Source organism: Limulus polyphemus, unplaced genomic scaffold (assembly GCF_000517525.1).
Source record: "Limulus polyphemus unplaced genomic scaffold, Limulus_polyphemus-2.1.2 Scaffold4511, whole genome shotgun sequence".
Lineage (NCBI taxonomy): Eukaryota > Metazoa > Arthropoda > Merostomata > Xiphosura > Limulidae > Limulus > Limulus polyphemus.
In genome coordinates, this window is record NW_013670121.1 from 1 (window position 1) to 10447 (window position 10447).

Sequence of the window (10447 nt, forward strand, 5' to 3'; positions counted from 1 at the left end):
AAAAAATTAAAGAACAGCATCATAAATCCTGTTCAAAAAGTATAATAAATGAAACACAGATAACCCATTGTGTAGCTTTGAGTTTAAAAACTAACAAATTTGACAATCAACAATATAAACACCTATTACATGTAGTTGTCATGTCAGTAATACTCTCTTCATCTTCAGCTTATCTTTGAGAAGGTAATAGAAAATTAAACATTAGATGATCAAGAACCATACATTACAAGTACCAAGGTTCTTTAATTCAGAGTGTCTTTCTGCCAAATGTAATGCCTTTCCTGAATTATTTTTGCAATGATTACTTAACTCAAACATTTCACTATAATATTCTTGTCAGTATGAAAAAAAAAATGCTTAGCTTACATACATGTATTCAAGTAGTGCCATACCTAGATATCTTTACAGTGAATGATGTAAGTGGAGCATTGTATGTGGAGAGCATATTAAACGGTGATTGTTCAAAATGGCATATGTAGATCACCTTGTAATAAATCTGGTGTACATTATTTTTTAAAGTATGTTTAAATAGTTTATTTTAACTTTGATTTTTTAATTTTTTTTACTGATGCATATTACAATTTTGTGTAAAGCAGAGGTTGAACGAAACTGTAAGACCACAACTACGCGCTTCACCTAAACAAGCCTGGAATGTGAAACCGACCATTATTCTGACTGGAGCTCCCAATGAAAATGACATACCTCTCTCATCTACTGGATACCCCAGTGAAATGTCTGTCATACAGGATAGCTCAGTGAGAGACTCGCCTGCATATTCTACAAATTCTGTACCCATATATCCTGTAGAAGTAGCATCCAGGCTTTTGAAGGATAAACCCGTAACAATGACGGAACGTGAGACTAGTATCTGACAAGTAGTTTTCTTTATTAGGTGATAAAATGGTACTAAAGCACAAAAAATAGTTTTAAAATCTTACAGCGTGTATGTCCTGAGATGAGCTATTTAAAAACTTAAAGGTAGAATTTTTTATAAAGTCTCATAGTAATGTTTTCATAACACAAATGTAGATTATTTTCTTGGTTAGTTATAGTTTATACTCTTAACCTTTTCCCTAGTCTTCAGCATATCTACTTGTTTGTCACTGAATCACTACAGAGGTGCTGTGCCTCTGTCCCAAAATAAAATATTCATTTTATGACATTTGATTTAATACCCACAACTTACTCAATTTTTATAACCACATTTTACTTCATAAATTACCAGTAAAGCAGTGAATACTTTGTGGATTTTCAATGGCTTTGTAAACACATTTGACTGACTTCTGTACCTTCATTATTTCAATTTAGTGATTCTACCCTTTTTTATTTTAGTCTATTATTTTTGAAATTAACTTTCATTTTGGAATAACCATATTGTTTACTAGTAGAAATTTTTAATTCATTGCTATAAAACAAACTTTATCTTCTACATTATCTTCCTGTCAAGTTCTATACAAATACCATTCATTCTTAACTCCAAGTTACACCATTAAGATCATACCCTTACTAATTCTTAACTCCAAGTTACACCATTAAGATCATACCCTTACCCATCTTAACTCCAAGTTACACCATTAAGATCATACCCTTACTCATCCTTAACTCCAAGTTACACCATTATGATCATACCTTTAATCTTTCTTAACTCCAAGTTCCACCATTACAATTGTACTTTTACTCTTTCTTAACTCCAAGTTACACCTTTACTCATTCTTAACTCCAAGTTACACCATTAAGATCATACCCTTACTCATTCTTAACTCCAAGTTACACCATTAAGATCATACCCTTACCCACTCTTAACTCCAAGTTACACCATTATGATCACACCTTTACTCATTCTTAACTCCAAGTTACACCATTAAGATCATACCCTTACTCATTCTTAACTCCAAGTTACACCATTAAGATCATACCCTTACCCACTCTTAACTCCAAGTTACACCATTATGATCACACCTTTACTCATTCTTAACTCCAAGTTACACCATTACAATTGTACTTTTACTCTTTCTTAACCCCAGATTACACCATTAAGATTGTACCATTACTCTTTTTTAACTCCAGATTACACCATTACAATTGTACTTTTACTCTTTCTTAACCCCAGATTACACCATTATGATCGTACCCTTACTCATTTTTAACTCCACGTTACACCATTATGATCATACTTTTACTCTTTCTTAACCCCAGATTACACCATTATGATCATACTTTTACTCATTTCTTAACCCCAGATTACACCATTATGATCATACTTTTACTCATTCTTAACTCCAGATTTCACCATTATGATCGTTCTCTTACAATTCCCAGTTTATTTTATGTGTTGTTGGTTTGGTATAATACAACCCAATATATTTGTTATTGGGGACGAAATGAAATAGCCATACCATTGAGATCATAGTCATTTAAGCATTTTTATTTTAGATGCTGTATTCCAATCAGACTAAAATGTTTTGTAACAGTGAATAAAATATCAGCCAATTAGAAATCATATTGATAGTAAGTCCATTGAGGAGTTAGGATAATCATGTTAGTGTCATTGGAAAGACGTTGAATCGAAAGTCACCCATTCAAGAATGTGTACGTAAATAAGGACACAGGGGAGAGAGTCCTATATCAGGATGTACCCTCACAACAGAGAAATTTAAAACAGAGTAAAATTCCTTGATAAGTATACTACCTAAGTGATATCCTTGAAGTGAAGGTGAAAATAAAATAGAGAATCAGCCACAATTACAATGTAAGAAACTGAATCCCAATATGGAACTCTAATGGCATATTGGACATAACTCTAAGACCAGAAAATATCAGAACACAAATAAATCAATAGAAAAAAAACAAATGTCAGCAAGTCTAATAGCTAACGAAAAGTAAACTGAAGGTAATAAAAACAACATTAACTACAACAATATTACTAATGGCATTCTGATACTGAACTCCTGCCAAGCATGGGTGTTGCAAAAAATTGAGGTCTAAATATACAGTCAACTGGTTGTGCATTAAAGTATCTGAAGTAAGTGAAGAATCATGCATTTTGTGTGCTTTACTTTCAGATATCAGCATTATTTGCGGTGAAAAAGCAACTGCAAAACTAAATCATTCCCATTTTTCTACTACGATTGTGATTACTAGGATTGTTTTTTTTTTTCAGGCTGGTATTCCCTATTTGTTATCAATTGGGGTTGGCATCTCTGTAAATGAAAAAAGATAGATAACTCTTAATTCACCTTCTGTTTGTATATTGATATGATCCTTAGAGTTGATTGGTGGTTTTTTTTTCCAAGTCCCTTCTAGACATTCCAACTTGGTAAACTATTTCCAAGTTATTTGATTCATCTCTAAAACTTTGATGGTATTGACCCACACAAACAATCAAGTTCTTAGGTGGCATTTTATATATAAATGGAGATGTATCATTGTAGTAAAACAAAATTATTAATTCTAAAGTGAGGCTTATGATTTCCTAATCACTTGTGTTGATAAATATTTTGATTTTTTTGTTGTTGTTGTCTAGTTTGCACAGAATAATAACCTCTGTGTGAAAGAAGTACTTTAACAGGAAAACTTGGGTGTTGTTATTACTGGGGTGTGAAATAAATACTTTAATAGGAGAACTTTGGTGTTGTCATTGCTGGGGTGTGAAAGAAATACTTTAACAGGAGAACTTTGGTGTTGTCATTACTCACCATATCCTACTTAATATTAGAATGATTGATCAACCTCCTCGACATAGAAATGTAACGTCAGTATCATGATCAACCTTAGTCCTGTTTCTTGTTATCAACAATATTTATTTATAAAAAGCTACTTGAAGTGGTTAACTTTACGACACTACGAGGATCACCACTGTAAGCACTGATGTCCCTATTTTGCTATAAAGACACGACATCATAAAATATAAAGGAGTTAAAGTTTTACACACGTTTAGGAAGAAATAATAGACTTGTAGAGTTTCTATCAGTTTCACACTGGAAATATTCAAGTTTACTTAACATATTTGCCAGCCAAATGGTTTATCATGAATAAAAAACTTCCCTAATATTCTCTTTACCAGTAAAGGATATTTTTCATGTCTCAAGACCCAGTAATGACAACAACCAAGTTTTCCTGTTAAAGTAGTTCTTTCACACCCCAGTAATGACAACATCCAAGTTTTTCTGTTAAAGTAGTTCTTTCACACCCCAGTAATGACAACATCCAAGTTTTCCTGTTAAAGTAGTTCTTTCACACCCCAAGACTACTATTTAACCAGGCTTTTTATTGCCCAAAATTTAGATATGTCACATTTGTTGGTTTGATTTAGTGTAGCTCTGGTTTGCTAAATTGTAACATTTTATTGTTAAGCTAAACGTTCCAACATTGTTCACACATTTCTTTATGTACAACAATATTTTATTGCCTTCACATTATATGCATATTGAATATCGCTTGTATTTGTCTTGTGGATTAATGCAATTATTTCAGATTTTAAAACATTCATTTATAACTTGCTAATTTGTAATTTAAAAAAAAAAAGTGTTGTATAGGAGAAAGTGTCACCACTGATGTCAATCAACGTTTGTTAGATTTAGTTATTGGATGTTGCTGGTGGTGAGGAACAGTCATCTCTAGAAAGAAACCTTAATGTCTGAAAGGCTCAAATACAGTTTGATAGTGCTGTGAGTCTAGTCAGATGTGGAAAACTTTTTCAGGTGATCAAAGTAATACTCAGAAGTATATTTTAATCGAGACCAAACCTTTCTTTTGGCATCTGATGGAGTTTGGTATTTTTCTCAACAAGATGGAATTTCTAGTTTATTTCAGTATTTATATTGTATCTTGTATAATATAGTAGAATGGAACAGTATTTCTTAGTGAGATTATCTGTAGTTTCAAGTACATAGTAAAGTTGAGAGGAAACAGGCTTCACAACGTTGCTATAGAAATAACTGTACATTGGAAAATTTGTGATGTTTGAAATATAATAAATACGTGTGTATTTTTTTCTGTATCTGGTAAAATATATTCTTGTTTGGCTCAAATAATAATGAAACAAAAGTTCTTTCATGATTTGTTATTATTATTATTATATTATATTTCTGTTGAAAATATACTTGATAAATATTTTTATACATCTGGATTTATACACAGTATATATATATCATTCCAATGAAGCTACAGTAAAACAAACAAGAATACTTTTCTCCAGTGTTTATGATCCGTAATTTGAAGTAAATCCAATAGCAATAAGCACAAACAGCATTTCCAGTGCCATGTAGCAAGCACTGATTGTAATAAATAGGATTACACTGGGAGTAAAATTTGGCCAAATACCTGGTCACTAAGCTTCGGCTAGGTGTCAACTGGAACAGGGTTCTCCCCCCCAAAAAAAAACAACAACAAAACAAAACACAACAACATACACAAAAATTAGAAACAAAAACAAAATTGATGTTTAACCGATTAATCACCAACAGAACATTCAAGTTTTACTTTCAACTTTCAGTGTCTAGCTCCAATTTCTCAAACCCCCACCTTCCCCGCTTCTAACCCCATGCCCGTTATTAACCTCTGTTGTTCTCTGAATCCCCGACTTTCAGTGGGTGGTCAGTCTTTGTTGCTCGGAACACTTTTTTTTTTAAACTAAACCAATTATTGACTGTAACTTTCAGTACCACATTAGTTGCCACAAATATTAGAACTTAGATGCCTAACACCGACACTCAGCCGGAGCCGAGTGTTATCGGATAGCCCAATACACGGCCGAGGACGAATATCTGGGCAGGTACCCATGCATCCCTAATAATAAATGATAACATGAAAATAAATTAGGGCAAATAATTAAAAATAGAGAAATTGTTTGTTCAAATTAACTTGAGCAAATATTTTTTGAATCACAGAGGGTACCCAAGTTATTTTGGGCAAATCGTGGAAGAGGTTAATAAATGTAGCATGTAGTGTCCTTTGATAGTAAAATGTGCATTTGTGATTCCTCTTTTGGCAGACTTTATTTATTATTGTGATTGTTTGGTTAGTTCATTAGTTTAAATCTGACCAATCTCAATTTATCCAAGATAGTCAAGTCATTTTTTATTTTGTTCAGTGGCTCTGTTGTTAGCAGAAAAATTATTTTTAATTATTATAATTTTCTTCAAGTTTTATGCTCATTTTTCAGTTATTGGAAATCTGTGTATTTCACAACAAACTTCCAGAGTTTTGGCATTTTGAAGTTAAATTAGTCTTGACAAACATTCAACCAGGCTTTAATTAGAAAAGATGCCCTTGTTATGTGAAAAGTGGAACTTTATTGTTTAGACTCTCTTATTGCAACATTTTATGGTTATCAAATATTTTATGTTTGTAACAGTGCTCGTAAATTAATGTAGCTAAGTCTTACAATTTTTTTTGTTTGTACTTTCTAATGTGTTAAACTTTTTTAGGTTTCCCATTCTTTGTACTTTCAATTTTTAAGTGTTGTTTTAATAAGTATATACTTCTTAGGAAAGGTTTTGTTTAAAATATTGGGAATTGTTGACAATACAGTATATATATATATATATATATATATTCTTTTTGATAAACGAACTGGTTGGTATACTAAATTACCTGCCAAGTATGTTAGTTTTTCATATATAGATTACAAGAACAAAATTTTATCAAATACAACTGGGGAGTTGTTGAATTACTGTAGAATTGTTAATCTTCCTTGTTATGATTTCATAAAAAAATAATGAAGCAATTATTTGCTCCTAAACTGTTAGATTAATTTTTGAATACAAGAACAGAACTTTGTTATGAATGATGAAATGCATGAACATCAGTTGTTTTTCTGGAGTGTTCATTATCATTTATTATTATTATGTACCGTCACAAATAGATGTAGATAACTGCTGGAAACTCGTCACAAATAGATGTAGATAACTGCTGGAAACTCGTCACAAATAGATGTAGATAACTGCTGGAAACTCGTCACAAATAGATGTAGATAACTGCTAGAAACTCGTCACAAATAGATGTAGATAACTGATAGAAACTTGTTCACAAATAGATGTAGATAACTGCTGGAAACTCGTCTTTCAATGTGGAATTAGGGGCACACACTACTTATCAATGAGGCAAACCTAAGAAATCCTTTGGTGGGTATAAGGCATTGAGCAGTGTCTTAAAGGAGAAGGAACTGAGATTCCTGACTGTACATTGAAGACTTGTTTTATTTTGTTAAGTGATAGTCAGATTCCATTTTGAAGTTCTTTTGTAACTGTTGTTTCTATCAATTATGTTTAATAATGATGGTTGTTACCTGTTGCGTAGTTGTTTTGAATTTTTGATTTAAAAACTGTACCATTGTTCAGAATTTTTCTGTACATGTTCTCTGTTTCATACATCTTTACATTAAACACTACAGTAGGGATTAATTTTAATGTAAATTTGTATTTTGAAACATTAGTTAGAAATTGTGAGCCTAGAAAATTACTTTGAGTAACAAAAATATGGTACATTTTTTTCTTGTCTAGTTGTAATGTTTCTCATGATCTTCGTCTTATTTAAGATAGATTTTACTGATCTTCAGTTCAAAATTGTGTATTTATAATGTTGGAATTGAGAGATTACACTGTCTGTTAGGTTCATATATATTTTTTGGTTAGTTAATAACTAGAATCAAATGTAGTATGAATGACTGTTTGTGTATTTCACTGTAGTGTTTTTTTGTGGTTAGAATACAAATGTTACATCTCTGAGTTTTATCTTTTTCATCCAGGTTCTTTAGTAAATAACAATGAGACATACATGTCTCTGAAAAATATTTTTTACTTTATAAGAGCATTCTTACTACAGAAGTTAGTATCATTATGGAAGTTGTCGGTGGCAGAATATGGATATTAAAGGGATAAAATTCACTTAAATCACAAAAGGAAAAGCTTATATTCACTAGTAAACAGACAGGTTGCATTTTGTTTTTTGTATAATGTATACATATATCTAAACTCATTACATATTCTATTTAATCTATTGTGAAAAATACCGAAACATGGCAACACCTCCCCCTTTCTTTTTTTTTTTGAAATGTAATATTCACTTACAATTCATAGTAACACCTAGTATTTATGGTCTGATGGATTTTCAGGTGCAGTGCATTGAAGTGTTAATAAATGAATCTGAGATTGTCAGAATATATGCTACTTTTTTTTGTTAGAGGCAGAGCTGGTCAACAGTGTGTTTATTATACCTTGATTTGGTAGGATTACATAAACAAATATTGAAGTCATTGGTAAGGCACACAAACTTCAAAAATGTTCTCCAGTTGTATCTATCTGATTATATACTGCTAGATATTTTGTTTGGAAATTGCTCAGAGCATGGGGTTCTGTCTTGCCTAATTTTGTATACCATTCCAGAGTGATCGAACTTGAAGGAAGAAAGTCCCCCCCCCCCAAAGGAAAGCTACTTGAATTGCCAAAACTTGTGTCACAATTGTTCAAACAAGAGAGGCACTATCTTATGCACTTTTCTTTGAAACATCATCATACAGAGGATTTTAGCTATTACATTAAGCAGAAGGTAATGTTTGTTAATCTGGTAGAAGAATTGTGCTCCCTCTCACAAAAAAGGGTAAAATATTCAGTAAAACAATGTTAAGTTCAAGCTAGAAATAAATTATCAACTTTATATCTAATAGAAGACAGAATTAAAGGTAAATATAACAGATAATGTTTGACTGTTTCTTTGAGCATTAGAGCTTTAATCCTGTTGTGTGTATAAACACATCATTATTATCTTATGGACTACTTCTGTCTAATTTGAAGACAACATTTTGGACTCTTTCTTCATTGGGGAGAAGCAGTCTTAAAGTGAAGCTATTCAACATATCCAAATAACCCTGAAATTTATAAGGTTAATTATCATGAAACGATCCTCAGGAGTAAAATAGTGAATTTAATTTTGTCTGTTGTTCAAAAACTATAATTAATGAAACCTTTTTTTGTTGTCTTTGTTGATGATTTAGTCAGATTTTGTTTATTGTAGGTGCTTAAAATGTCCCTTGTGCTGTACATTCCTTTTATAATGTTCTACTGTCTGATTTAATATTGTTTGTTGTAAAGTTTATTATTTATATGCAATCTAAGCTAAGCATGAACTACTTCCATACTCAAGCACTTGTTGTTCAGTGATTCACTGTACTTGCATTTTTATAGTTTTATAAGTGGTTTGATACCTAAATTTACTAGGAAAATATTGTATAAGCTTTTTAGTGTTCAGAAAGCTCAATTTAATGTTTTTTTGTTAACCATCTTGCAAATTATTGATAATGATTTGTTTTTAGTACATTAAGTTTTGTTTGTGTTAAATATATTGAGCCTCAAGTTTTTTATAGTAAAGAGGCTTTAAATTACCAAGAATACTGAGTATACTCTTAAACTAAACCGATTTTTGTATAATGAATATATTTATCCCAGAAATATGTAAACAAGAACTATATGAACATTAAAAATCCATTTTACTTCCATACAACTCATCTTGGTGTTTTGTGGAAAGTATAATTCTTGTAGGGCTTACAACATATATTATGTATACAAACAGAAGCAGAATTAAAAAGATGTCATGTTTGGATTCTAAGTAAATAAAAGCTTCATGTCTTTCAAATGACTAGAAAACGTTTGAGAGAATTGAAGTGAGATGACATTTGTCTAAACGTTATTTTCATACAACTTACAAATGTGAGAAATCATCTAAAGTGTACTATATGAAATTCAAGTCGTCTAAGACAATTGCATTTTTGAAAAATAGAACGTAGGCTTCAGTTCAATCAGAGGCCTTTTGATCAAGATAGACTTGAAAAAAATGCACTATGTTATAGCAGCAAATAATTTAAGCTTGGCTTTCTCCCACACTAGCAGTATATTTTTTTTTACAAAGATAAAGATTTATATACAGCATTCTAAAAGAAAATCCAAAGTGACCTCTAGCTACCTTTCAATGTATACCACTGGTGAAAAAATGAGAAACTGTCGCAGGAAGTTTTATATATCAAATCAACAAAGTAAATTTACCTAAAACATGCAGTACGTACAGAAGCTTCCAATCCTAACATTACTTCTGTTGTAATTATATTTCACATGCTTCCCACCTCTTTCATTCTTAAGCAGACTTGAATCTTGAGGATGTATCACATTGTGGTTTTAAATGGAATTGGATCTCTAATATTACAGCACCTTTTAATATTTTAGTTGTGGATATACTAGCCAGTTACAGTTAAAATTAGTCATCTATTATTTACCGTATTTTTCGGAATATAAGACGCACCTTTATTTTGAAGACAAAGTTTTGGGGAAAAAAACTACAGTCGCATTTGAAAGATTTTTTATTAAACAAAAATTCAATTTGATACTTTAAAAATTAGTATGTATTGTTCTAAACACAAAAGAGCTCAAAACACCAAAATAAGAAAATACTAGTAAAT

General features: G+C 31.2%; 1 long non-coding RNA gene across 1 annotated transcript; it reads left to right on the plus strand.

The window, feature by feature from the left end:
* Positions 1-602: 602 nt before the first annotated feature.
* LOC111088819 lies at positions 603-9502 on the plus strand. Its single transcript, XR_002613220.1, has 2 exons — positions 603-892; positions 8385-9502. It is a non-coding gene; the product is annotated as an uncharacterized LOC111088819 (long non-coding RNA).
* Positions 9503-10447: the final 945 nt, after the last annotated feature.